At 32.8% G+C, this 12,770-nt stretch overlaps 1 pseudogene; it reads left to right on the top strand.

Annotated features, from left to right (window-relative positions):
- The window catches only part of LOC143386854 (uncharacterized), a 56,463-nt pseudogene that overhangs the window by 41,886 nt on the left and 1,807 nt on the right, over positions 1–12,770 (top strand).

The following is a 12,770-nucleotide window of genomic DNA, read 5'->3' as shown; positions in this document are numbered from 1 at the left end:
TTTATGTTCCCTAAAAAAGTGCCTTATTAGTCTTTGGTAGGCCTTGTTATGGGGACATTTTCTCAGGTCTTCTGCCTCCTGATAAATAATTATTAATTTCTGTAATTTTCACGATATTCATGGACAGGTTCCAGATGCTACGACTGCTAATTTGTATTAATCTTACTTCAGCACTCATGTCTTTTTGTTTCTCTCATAGAAGTGCCCACCCATGGTGACTTTTCATCCTGTTCTTCCTGAACCAGATTTTAACCATGGACTCCTTGACCCACTCAGTTTCTAGAAAGGGACTCCAAACTGCTTGCCCACTGCACAACGCCCCCCTTTCAGCTATAAGTAGCAAGAACGGTCATCGCCCTTTTCCCTTACGGCAGTTGGAGGTCCCTAATATTAGAGGAAAAATTATGGTCAATATAGATGTTCACCAATGTGTCTAGCTCAGGAAGATGTACCTGGAAAACTGCTTCCAAGATCACCCTAGGTGATCTACCAAAAAGAGACACTTGCTTCATCAAAACAACTTATAAGTGGAAAAACTCCCTATTCACCAAAGATTGTGCTTCCTGGGTCCCACTTTGAACTCCTTGACTAAATCTCCAAACTGTCAATAACTCTGAACTATGTAACCTACTATTTTGATGGAGAAAAGGGAAAAGAACACCTGGACTTATTAAAAGGCCAGACCCCACTGATTTATCAACATAGACTGGCTGCCCCCATTTTAGTTCCCTTCCTAACTGTTTTGGGAATAGCTGGATCTACTGCTTTAGGAACTGCAGGTCTTGTCACAAGCTCTAAAAATTTTAAGTCCCTCAGCCATCAAATAAATATAGATTTAGAAAATTAGAAAGGTCAATCTCCAAACTAGAGGTTTCACTAGACTCTCTGACAGAAGTAATCTTACAAAACAGATGAGGTCTAGATGGTCTCTTTCTGAAACAAGGAGGACATTGTATGGCTCCAGGAGAAACTTGTTTCTATGCAAACCATTCTGGGATAATAAAGAACAGTTGGGCGCTTGTGAGAAAAAGGTTAAAGAAAAGAGATGAAGCACTAGAAGCTTCTGGCAATTGGATCCAAAACCTATTCTCATGGTCCCCTTGGTTGGCTATCATCATTTAAGCCAAAGTTAGGTCCCTAGTCCTTCTCCTGATTGGTATTATTGTAAGACCCTGCCTCTTACAAAAGAATGTAGATGAGGTAAGACTTATGGTCTTGTGAGCCCAGTATAGTCCTTTAGACACAGAAGGAAAAAAAATCTGAGGCCTATGATGTGCAAGATTGACATCAAACCTACTAAAACCAGTGGGGAATGTGATAGTAGGAACAAATGTGACTCCATTTTGTTTTATGACTTCATCCTGTAAAACAACCATGCCAAGTAGAAGAGTCATGACTGGAGCAAGATGTTCTTTTCTTTTTGCTATAGAAACCTTTAAGAACACGGAACTAACTAATGGGGTATTGTTTCTATAGCTAGGGTAACGGGGCTCTGTTTCTGTAACTGGGGTGACTGGGCTAACTGTGATTGGTTAGACTTCCCTCCACTTGATTGCAGTGTCCCGCTTCTGTAACCTGGCTTGCTTGCATTGGCTAGACCCCCTGAACTTCCCTTTTGCAGTTTTCAGGCTTATAAGGAGTGCCCTTGCAATTGTGCGGGCTGATCAGGGGAAAAGCTTTATGTTCTGGTCAGCCGCCACTGGTGTGCTTCAATAAAGGCTTGATTCGATTATATGTGAGTGGTCTGGAAGTCAGTTTATGAGACCCTGGGATGAAGCTTTAAATATAACAGAAGAAATAGCAAATAAATAAGGTGAAATGAAATGGACCAAAGGAAGTTAGAGCATTCATATCTTTCTGGACATATTGTGACATGCCAGAAATTACAACAACCTGGAGGTTGAGGATGAAAGATCAAAACTGAAGCTTAGTGTAGCAACTTAGTGAGAGACTGTCTCAAAAAAATAAATAAAAGGTCTAGAATATATCTTAATTGTAGAATACCACTGTACCAAAAAAAAAAAAAAAATCAAAATTCCAAATGAAGTATACTTTACCCTGAAGCCAATGAATACTTAGGAGTTTTAAGAAAATTGTGTGTATGTTGGTTTGGGCCGCTATGAGATGGCTCAGTATTCTTAGAGTTTCATATAAAGAAAATTATCTAAAGAATACCAACCTATTTTTTTTAACAAATATCATGTTCTGACCCCTGAATGTAAAAGTGTTCATTTAATATTATTTTATGTAAAACAATGGGAATATTCAGAATAAGTGTCTGAATCAGCATATTTAAAATAGTGAGGATCTTCTAAATCTTATTGAGAAAGAGGTTCTTCTATGGCAGAACATAAAAATTGGAGGTAATATCTTCAACCACTTATTTTCAAAAATGTCCTGTATTGTGTCCCATTTTCCTCTGACATTTTTTTAGATTCTATGCAAGGATTCAATTGTCAACTTCCAGATTTATATAATTTATAACAAGCTGGTATACAAGTGTGTTCTTTTTTATCAGAATAAGTAACTTGAGTGAGTAAATGTAGAGACCCCTAATTTATAGGAAATTAATTATAAATATGAATATTGTTCTATTCTGGGGCTTGAAACTGGTACATAAGTTAGTAAAATTTGATAGTAGTGAACACCAAACTTGTGGGATCTGTACTAGATTTTATCAGAACCGAATTATTGGACTACTAGTTGTTGAAATATTGGTTGTTGTTCAAGTTTGCACATTTGGTATCAAAAGTGGTTGCACAGTCAGGAAACGTTGCACAAACTTGTAATCATTGTGATGTGGAAAAATTAGGTAGGAAGAAAGTAAATATGATTCAAGACTCAGTAATTTAGTGACCCTAAGCAACATTGTAAGCCCATTTGTCACAATTAAAAAACATCAAATTTTTTTGAAATGCATTTCAGGTGTAGAATGCCGCTGGATTAAATCTCTAATTATAAAAAATGCTGTTTCAGAAGAAAGACATCACAGATCTGAATGCTAAACTAACTTCATGTATGTGTTTGTTCACTAGTGATAACTGAGACCCTGGTAAAAGGAGTATTTCCAAGCTATCAGAGAGGCATTTAGGGTGCCAGAGCCTTTCAGAATTTTTTTCTTAATGGCTTAGTATTTTCTCACTTTCTACTTTGAACTGAGCCAAGTGAGGATTCAGTTTCACAGTGAGAGTGGTTTTATGAATCTGGGAATGTTAAACCTGATGTGTCAGTTTCCTTATGAACTGAGAGATTACCAGTCTATTCACTTAATTTGCGTTTTTTTTTGTTATAACTTTGTGCCATGTGATTCAAGTTGATCCAAGTACCTAAGTGTTTTGTAATAATTTGCTAGTTAAAATTTCTATTCTTTTGTCTTAGAAGTGAGTTGTGATGTTGTAAAAGTAATTTTTTAAATACACTGTAGATTTATGTTATATTTAAATAATGAGAAGATAGACAACTTTGGAGATAAACATTCAAATAATTATGTGGACTGTTGAAAGTTTTGGTGTGTCTTTAGTGATATCTTATGTCTTCAACACACTAAGGTAACCACCATTATTTGATTATTGTTATTACTTATAATTTTGTTATGCATATCTCAAGTATCATTGCTTTGTTTGGTTGTGCTTTTTTGAAAATTCAATAACTAATTGCAACTATTACTTATCCTTTGGAATTATGTTGGATTTTTTTCCCACTTTTTGTGCTTCAGTGTTTTGCTTCACATGTGCTGCTCCCTGGGTTTCATTATAACAAAATTAGCCACCAATTTTACTTCTTATAATAAATTATTGGGGTTGGAGATATAGCTCAGTTGGTAGAATGCTTGCCTTTCATGCAAAAAGCCTTGGGTTTAGCACCACAAAAAAAAAAGTATCTTACTGAATGGTTGACATCACTACCATATATGAAAGCCACCTCTTCTAACTCTCATTAATATTTGTATGAAATTAAGTACTATGTCATTAATCATATGGTTTATGTAATATGTATTTCTTTATTTTTATTTCAGGAGCCATTGACATTAAAAGATGTGATCATTGAATTTTCGGAAGAGGAATGGAAATTCCTGGACCCCTCTCAGCAGACTTTGTATGGAGATGTGATGTTAGAGATCTGTAAAAACCTACTCTTTATTGGTGAGTCTAAATTTCATTCAGAATTTTTAATTGAAAACCAATATTTATTTTTTTAACTTTATAGAGTATCTTATGGTAGCTTCTATTCTGCATTAAAAAGTTTGTATCTTGTTTTTAGTACAAAGATTGGGCATTTGTTTATGTGGAAAAGAAAATTTTAATTTTTTTTTCTTTTTATGTTTAACCTATCTTTTCTAAGTAGTGCTCACAATGTAGAGAACGAAAATGATTTCAAAGTATTTTAGTGTCTTTGTCTAGACAAAAAATATTTGAGAAAATAATTTTGTAGACTCTTATAGGATATTTACTCTTTCTTTTTTTACTAATGAGGGTAACACTAAAAAGACTTCTTTAGTTACCAAGAAAATAACAAAACATGACATATTCCATCAAAAGTGTATTGATGTCTCTATGTAATCTTTGGTCACCACGTGGTCTCCAATGAAATAACCTTGAGATTCGAAGAGAAGTGACAGTAGACATGTCAAGTTGGGTAGAAATCAATGAAGCAAAGAATACAAATAAGAGGTCCAAAATTAAAGAGAAATTCACATTTAAAATGTTAATTGATTAGCTAAAATCTGACAGAAAATATTTTTTTCAAGCCTAGCTTTGTTTCAGTTGTAATCATTAAAGATCATTTCATGGTCTCTATTTACCATGCATATCAGTTATTTAAGCTCCCTCTTGTTCTTCAGTGATCTCCCTACATTTAAATAAACAAAATATTGTAGGAAAATCAAAAGAAGAGGGGCTGGGGATGTGGCTCAAGTGGTAGCTTGGTTTCCTGGCAGGCATGCACCCTGGGTTCGATCTTCAGCACCACATACAAACAAAGATGTTGTTTCCACCAAAAAAAAAAATAATAATTCATTCTCTCTCTCTCTCTCTCTCTCTCTCTCTCTCTCTCTCTCTCTCTCTCTCTCTTTCTCTCCCACTTTCTCTTTTTTAAAAAAAGAAAATCAACAGAAGACACAGACAAGTGACAGAAAATGTGGCATAGTGACAGAGAGGCCAAACTGCCAAGCTTTATTTAAATCAATAGGTTAATTTAGGTCATTGGCATCACTAGTACATACTGTTTACTTTATTTCTAGCAGATTTCAAATTTAACAACATTATGCAGCTTATTTCTCAGTTATATACTAAGTTGCAATGTGCAGTGTTAGGAGTTTTGTGTAGCTCTCAAGAAAGTCCATTGTATAAAGTTACTATTTTATGGACAGGTTTAGACTCAGTGAACCATTGTGCTTGTCTAAAAAGAGAGTTTTTTTTTTTTTTATTCCGAGGAGTTGTGTGCCAGAGATTATGTTTCAGGCTGAAAACACTTTTGTGCAGAGCCTTTTCAAGCAGGGCACTGCCATAGCAGCTTTACATTGCACATGTATTTAATTACTTGACTAGTTCCTAGGGAAAATTGCAGGGCATTCTAAGGCAGGGAAACAAAGAATTGTCACCCCTACAAATTATTCCACAATGACTGTGAGGATATGCATTACCTGGCATTTATTTGCATTTGGAGACTCCCTAGAAAATCTGCTTATTTCCAAATATCTCTAGGCAAACCATTGTAAGATATTAATATTACAGGAGAGTTTCTTTAATATAATTTAAATATTTATTCATTCAAATTTTTCTCATCAGAACTTTATATGAATGCTTATATTGAATATTCTGTAAAGTTTTTTTTACCATATAATGAATAGCAGTATTTCACAATACCTGCTCCTAGTGATTATGTACATATAGCTGATCAATGTGGTTTAAAGAAGAATTTTCAGGGCTGGGTCTGTAGTTTAGTGGCAGAGGGCTTGCCTCACACATGTAGGGCATTGTGTTTTATCTTTAGCACTACATAAAAATAAATGGATGAAATAAATGCATTCTATCCATCTATAGCTACAAAAAATTAAAAGAAATATTTCTATTGTATTACAATTATTCATAATATTGTAGGTAAAATTTCTCTAATTCTTGTATCTTTTTTGACTCTCACACTTTAGAGAGCTTCAGTGTTGTTCATTATGTTTTCTCACATTAATGATACTGTTTTTGTTTTTATATCTATATGTAATAATTGAATAGAAATTATCATGACTTTTCACTTTGGACAACATTAGGTAAAATTAAACTGCATGTGACCCATATGCCAATTTTCAATCAAGTTTTGTATGCTTTTACTTACAAGTATAAATATTACCCCTGTTTTATATATGATTGTATATTGTCTTGATTATTTACTCTGTTTTTGTGCTTAATCATGTAATGTATCCAAATTTTGTTATATATATAAACACACACACACATACATACGTACACATACATACATACATACAAACACACACATACACATACACATACAGCAGATTGAACACAGAGGTTCTTGTAATATTGAGCTACGTCATCACCCCCTTTTGACTCTTAGTTTGAAATAGACTCTTGCTAAGTGGCAAAAGTTGGAATAGTATTTCCATGTTTCAGCCTTCCAAGTAGCTAGAATTAATGGCATATTCATCATCTCTACATATATAAATCTGTTCTTTTGTCTAGGAGTAAGACTTTAGCTTTTTAAAGGTACCATAAAGATGTTTACAATTCTTTTATCTTTTATATATTTGTCAAATATGTAATTGTGGTCAAAACTGTATATCTTTGCTGAACTTATTATCTTACATATTTTAAATATACTGGTCAGTTCTGTTCATTCAAAATTTTTTGTAACTTTTTTTTTTCTAGAGAATTTGTATCACATTTTTTCTTCAAACAAGTTCTCTTTTTCCTTACTTTTTCATCCCTAATACCATTCCTTTTGGTTTTCATATTTGGCTATTGTAGATATCTCTCAGAAGTAGAATTAACTGGTATTTCTTTTTTTGGGGGGTGTGTGAATTACTCTTTTACTTAACATATTCTCCTAAATGTTGATCATTGTAGATATTATATAATTTATTATCTTTGAAAAGACTTCTAACGTTTTCATTCAAAATTGCCTTCTTGTAGCCATTTGAAATGATATTTGATTGGCTTGCCATATTGATCTCTTTTGAATGTTGTTTAATGAGAATATGTCTGTAAATATATTTTGACTTGACCATCAAGTTGAGGGCTAATTGATATACTTTCAATTTTATTACTCCTGGCTTTCTCATTTAACCTCATTCCATTGAATATTGTAGCTTTTATTATTTTATATCAGGAAGCATTATTAATTTTTTATGTGTAGTTATGGATGCACCAAGAATATTCTAAAGAATTGTTCAAATAACTTATTTTGTTTACACAAAAATAATATTGATTGTTTGGTGTTACATATACTTCTTAGATTTTGGGGGATGCTACTGGCACTTATTTTTTAGAACAGGTGCTTAACCACTGAGCAACATCAATAGCTCTTTTTGGGGAAGGGTACTGGGGATTGACCTCAGGGGCACTTGTCCACTGAGCTACATCTCAAGTACCATTTTTTATTTTACATAGAATCATGGTCTTCTTGATTTGCTTATCACCTTTCTGTTGATGAGGCTGGCTTTGAACTCACAATCCTGTTGTTTCAGACTCCCAAGCTGCTTGAATTACAGGTGTATATTACTGTGCCTAGCTGGTAGCTATTTTTATATTTTGTTTTGTGATAGTGACTAGGTAAGTTGCTTAGGGCCTTGCTTAATTGCTGAATTTGGCTTTAAACTCATATTCATAAATTTTGAATATCACTTTCACTTTTTCCTTCCAACTTATTATTTTATGTTACAAAGCAATTTCAATATTTTAATATCTTTAACTTTTTTGTATTTTTAACCTGATCTCTTTGGAAAAATATTCCATACACTATAAAGAAGATTGCCTCTGTAAACCTAATTAGTTTTTAATGTTTTCTGAGGTTTTTTCATTCTCTGGGTCCTAATGCAATCATATTTTTTTTATTTGCATCAACTGGGGATTGATGTATCCTACTATTATTGTGTTGTTTTTTATGCTGTTGAATTTTTTTCTCTGATTTCTTTCTAGAATTGTTTTTCTGTGATTTCTTTCTATAAAAATATTATTTGAGTTATAAATGTTTCTACTATGATTGTATTCCAGTGATTAGTCATATTTATCTTTGTATGATATTCTACTTTGTATCTCATTTATATAATTATTATCACCTTTGCAATTTTGAATGTAATATTATATCATTTTGTTTTTAGTCTTTTTGTTACCTTATATCTTAAGAGAACTTTATGTAGATTTGCATCTGACATAGTTAATATATTTTTATTTTATTTTAATATATTCTTTTAATCACATTGTTTTCTGATTACTTGTTTTCAAATTAGGTTATTTCTACATAAATTACTGATGAGAAAGAACTTATTTCTCTAGATTTCAAATTTTGTTGATATTAATAAATTTATCTACTATAAAAAACTGCCTTAATTTGTATTTCATAAATTTTATGATGATTTTTTTTATTTTGCGTGGGTTGAATATACTCTTTATTGTGTGAGCTATTATTTTCATTGGTATTTTTCTATTCAAAATTGGTTCAACTAGATCATTATAGTCATTTTGTAAAATATTTGGAATTTCAAAGTAAAGAAAAAAAGGTGATGTGCAATGATATATAAATATAATTCCATATAACTGGAAAGCTGAGACAGTGGAATGCCAGTTTAAAATAAATTTCAGCATCTTTTTGATAAACTATCATTAAAAAAGTATTTAGATATAGATATAGAAATATAGAAATAGATATATAGAAATACAGAAATGCCTGTGGATCTAGTTTGGTGATAGAATACCCCTGTATTCTCTTATGAAATAATCCCCCCAACGACAAAAATATAAATAAACAAATAAGAGATACACATTTCCTGAATATTTGAGTCACAGGTGGAGTCTGAATATGTTGAAGTTAAGGGCTATGATTTGAAATTGTTGTAGTAATGTTAGTCAGTTTGCATTTTGTCCTCATCTGTGGTGGTATAATTTCTTATGGTAATTTTCAAAATTCTCAAATCTTTTGTCATCATGTTGTAATAAAATCTATATATTTTTTGAGTAATAATGGCCTTGAATCATACTTTTCTCTTGCTATTCCCCCCCACTTTGATAAAGTTCTATATAATTGCAGAGTTACTCACCATAGTAAGTGAAATAACTTCCTATTATTTTTTTTTTTAGGTATGACTTCTAATCAAAACCAAGAATTTTCAGGAGAGCAAGAAATAAAATATTTTTTGCAAAACTTGAAAAAGCAAAGGTATGGAAAGCAGGACAGTTAATACTTGGTTTTAAACAAGAAATTTAAATTGAAAGAGAGAGAAGTTCAGAAAATTTGTCTGAATGAGTGGGAAAAAACATGAAAATTATTTATTCATAAAATTACAAGTTCATCAGTTTATATTATTACAAACATCTAAAAAGACTGACTGCTCAACTAGTGCCATTCAGTTTTTATTTGGTTAAACTTTAAATTACATTCTTGTAATTCTAAAATATTTACTACTCAGTATTTTGTGTAAAACCACTTGCAATACACAAAATTTTAAATTGCCAAAATATGTATCAAATTATATTTACACAATGTTTACAGGGCATTATGAAGCTGTATCTTAAAAATATCTTTAGAAAAATAAAGACTAAACCTGTTTGCTCAGCTTTTATATAGGATTAGAATAGAAATAGGCATTATAATGAAAAACTCAAAAAGTTATAAAATGCTTATTATCATTTACATTTTTAAAAGTTTTGATGATCTCTACATAAGTGCAGGTTAGAGAAAAGTGTACAGATCATTAATTTAAAGTTGCAGCATTCTAATCTGTCTTTTTTATAAAGTAATAAGAACGAGATTTTCTACACAGTATAGACAAATTGTCTTTTAATTTAAACACATGTGTAGTATTTCTACTTAAAGAAAAGAAAAACATGCAGATTAAGAAATGCTGCAACAAGCCTTACTAAGACATTTGTGCTGAAAAGAACAATTCAGTAATTAAATGTGTTTACAGTGAAAGTTTGGTAGGTATTGCTTTTTATTTATTTATTTATTTATTTAAAGAGTAAGAGAGAGTGAGAAAGAGGGAGAGAGAAAGAGAGAATTTTAATATTTATTTTTTAGTATTTGGCGGACACAACATCTTTGTCTGTATGTGGTGCTGAGGATCAAACCCGGGCCGCACGCATGCCAGGCGAGCGCGCTACCACTTGAGCCACATCCCCAGCCCCATGTATTGCTTTTTAAATGCAATAATAATTAAGCAAAAAAGGAGAGGAGAAGCAGTTGAATCTTTCTAAAACCCATCAAATAAGCAAAGAGCTAATCTGTCATGTATGACAATCGAAACACAGAAAAGTCTCAGAAACTTTTAGCACAGTCTCCCAGAAAACCCACAGCCCAAATGGCTTGCAGGAATGCAAAACACCCCAAAAGCAGACATGAGGGTCTTGTGAGAATTGTGAAAGTCTTCTGACACTTTTCTGGGATTGTGCTAAGAGGTATAAAACATGCCTGGAATAGAAGTAGTAGGGATGGTGTGGGCCAAATTAAGAACAATGAAGGGCTTAAGCTAATAATTTTATAACCCTCTGAGAAAAGTAAAGCAGCCACAGTGGTGATTTAAGACAACCTTTGAATGAGGAATGGCTTACAATTAAACTTCTCCTCTGTAAGAAATAGAAGATCTATAATGTCTTTGTCATTTCATGATTCTGTCTACCATTGCAGAAGCCCACTTCTGTACAACCTTCTCCCTGAAACCTGATAGTTTGAATCAAAGGTGCTTGTAAATATTTATTTATAATTTTAATTCAACTTGAAGCAGTCTTTGTGTAGTTACCAATGTATTTATGGCTCATAAGTTAGCATAATTAGGCCTGGGGATGTGGCTCAAGCGGTAGCATGCTTGCCTGGCATACGTGTAGCCTGGGTTCGATCCTCAGCACCACATACAAACAAAGATGGTGTGTCCGCCGAAAAACTAAAAAAAATAAATATTAAAACACTCTCTCTCTCTATCTCTCTCTCTCTCTCAAAAAAAAAAAAGTTAGCATAATTACTCCATGTCATGGGACATCAAGCATCCCACCTGAGTAATTTGTTTTTTGGATGGTGATGAGCCATCTGAAAAAAAAAATAAGTATCTGAAATAATTAGTAAAGGAATATAAGACCTGGCAAGAACTTATGTTAAAAGAGGTAAAACATCTTATAGATTCTCTAGACCACATAAGTTCTGAAAAACAATTGCTAGATAATTTTTCAAGTTCTTTATTTAAGGGAGTGTGCATCAAAATAGGAATAAGATTTCAACAGGAAGAATCTTTCTTGAGACAGGTTGATTGGCATTCTGACATGTCTCACCCATCTCTATGATGCTAAGTGGCTATATGGCTCCAATGGTTGATACCATCTCCAGTGCCATGCTGAATTTAGACAAAACTAGGTAGTATATAACATGTACTGGATAGTCTCAACCCAGCTGGATTTCATCTGTGAGTTCAGAGATACCAGACTTTTTTTCCCTAAAGACTTCCATGCTTTTTTAAAAATTTAATGCACAGTTTATAGATATCTTTCAGGAGCTCTATCTGACATGCACTGCTTCATCTTTCATATCAACAGGTATTTTGACCAGACTCCTAGTGAATATCCCAAAAGATCTATGCATTTTTGTGATTTGGGGTGGAAAGGGAAAAATTTTCCAAGTGTGAGAAACAGAGACTTCCTGGATACTATACATGTCCCTAGTGAACTAAATCCTGTTGCTATTAGATTTTTCTGAGGCCCTAAGACTACTTATCTGTACATCTAAAGGAATATGTTTTTGACAAATCAAAAGTATTCTCTAACTTATTTCAGTGAGCTTGTTACAAAGAAAGAATTTTTAAAACACCCTCAGTGATAGATATTTTGCTGGAAAGTTGAGCAGCCCAGCTCAGATGAAGTTTGTTTTTTGGCTTAATGAAGAATACTCTGACACATCAGGACAATGATTATGTCCCAGTGCCTGCAGGATTCCCCACAAATTAAAACTAGACAATAGTGTGTTGGAGGCAAGGTGGATCTGTAGGGACGTGGGACATTGACTAAGCTGGAGAGAGACAACAACACATATGGCAGTCACATTTGAGGACCTGTGGGTGCTTGTGAATATATTTGAACAGCATTTGTAATTATACCATTCCTCTAAAAAATAAAAAATTTGCAATGGAGTCTATTTCATGCTATAGTTAGTCACTGGAATAATTTAAAATTCACCATTGAGTAAATATCCACAAAGATTTCTTTAGATAATTTAGTTTAAAAAGAAGGAGAAGGAGAAGGAGAAGAAGAAATTTCTGAGTTTTAGTAGTCTCCCTGATAATTACTTTACAAATATGATGAAATGAACAGTTTCTCCTTCTGGCAATGCATGGAATAATAATGAATGTGGGAGTAATTGTACTTTCCTAATATTGCTTTATTTAAAAGTAGAAAGAATTTTAAAAACACCCTCAGTGATACTCAAAGAGAACTATATTTATGATAAATCTTTTAGGACCTGTAGACTGCCTCTACCCTAGGTAATTCACAGCATTATAGATTTGGTGTAAAACAATGTAAATTCTGTGAAAGTCATTAAAATTGTCTTCTTTTTTAAATCCT

Source organism: Callospermophilus lateralis, unplaced genomic scaffold, assembly GCF_048772815.1.
Source record: "Callospermophilus lateralis isolate mCalLat2 unplaced genomic scaffold, mCalLat2.hap1 Scaffold_79, whole genome shotgun sequence".
NCBI lineage: Eukaryota > Metazoa > Chordata > Mammalia > Rodentia > Sciuridae > Callospermophilus > Callospermophilus lateralis.
Note: the sequence above shows the minus strand (reverse complement) of the source record. Positions and strands in the feature narration are given on the sequence as shown.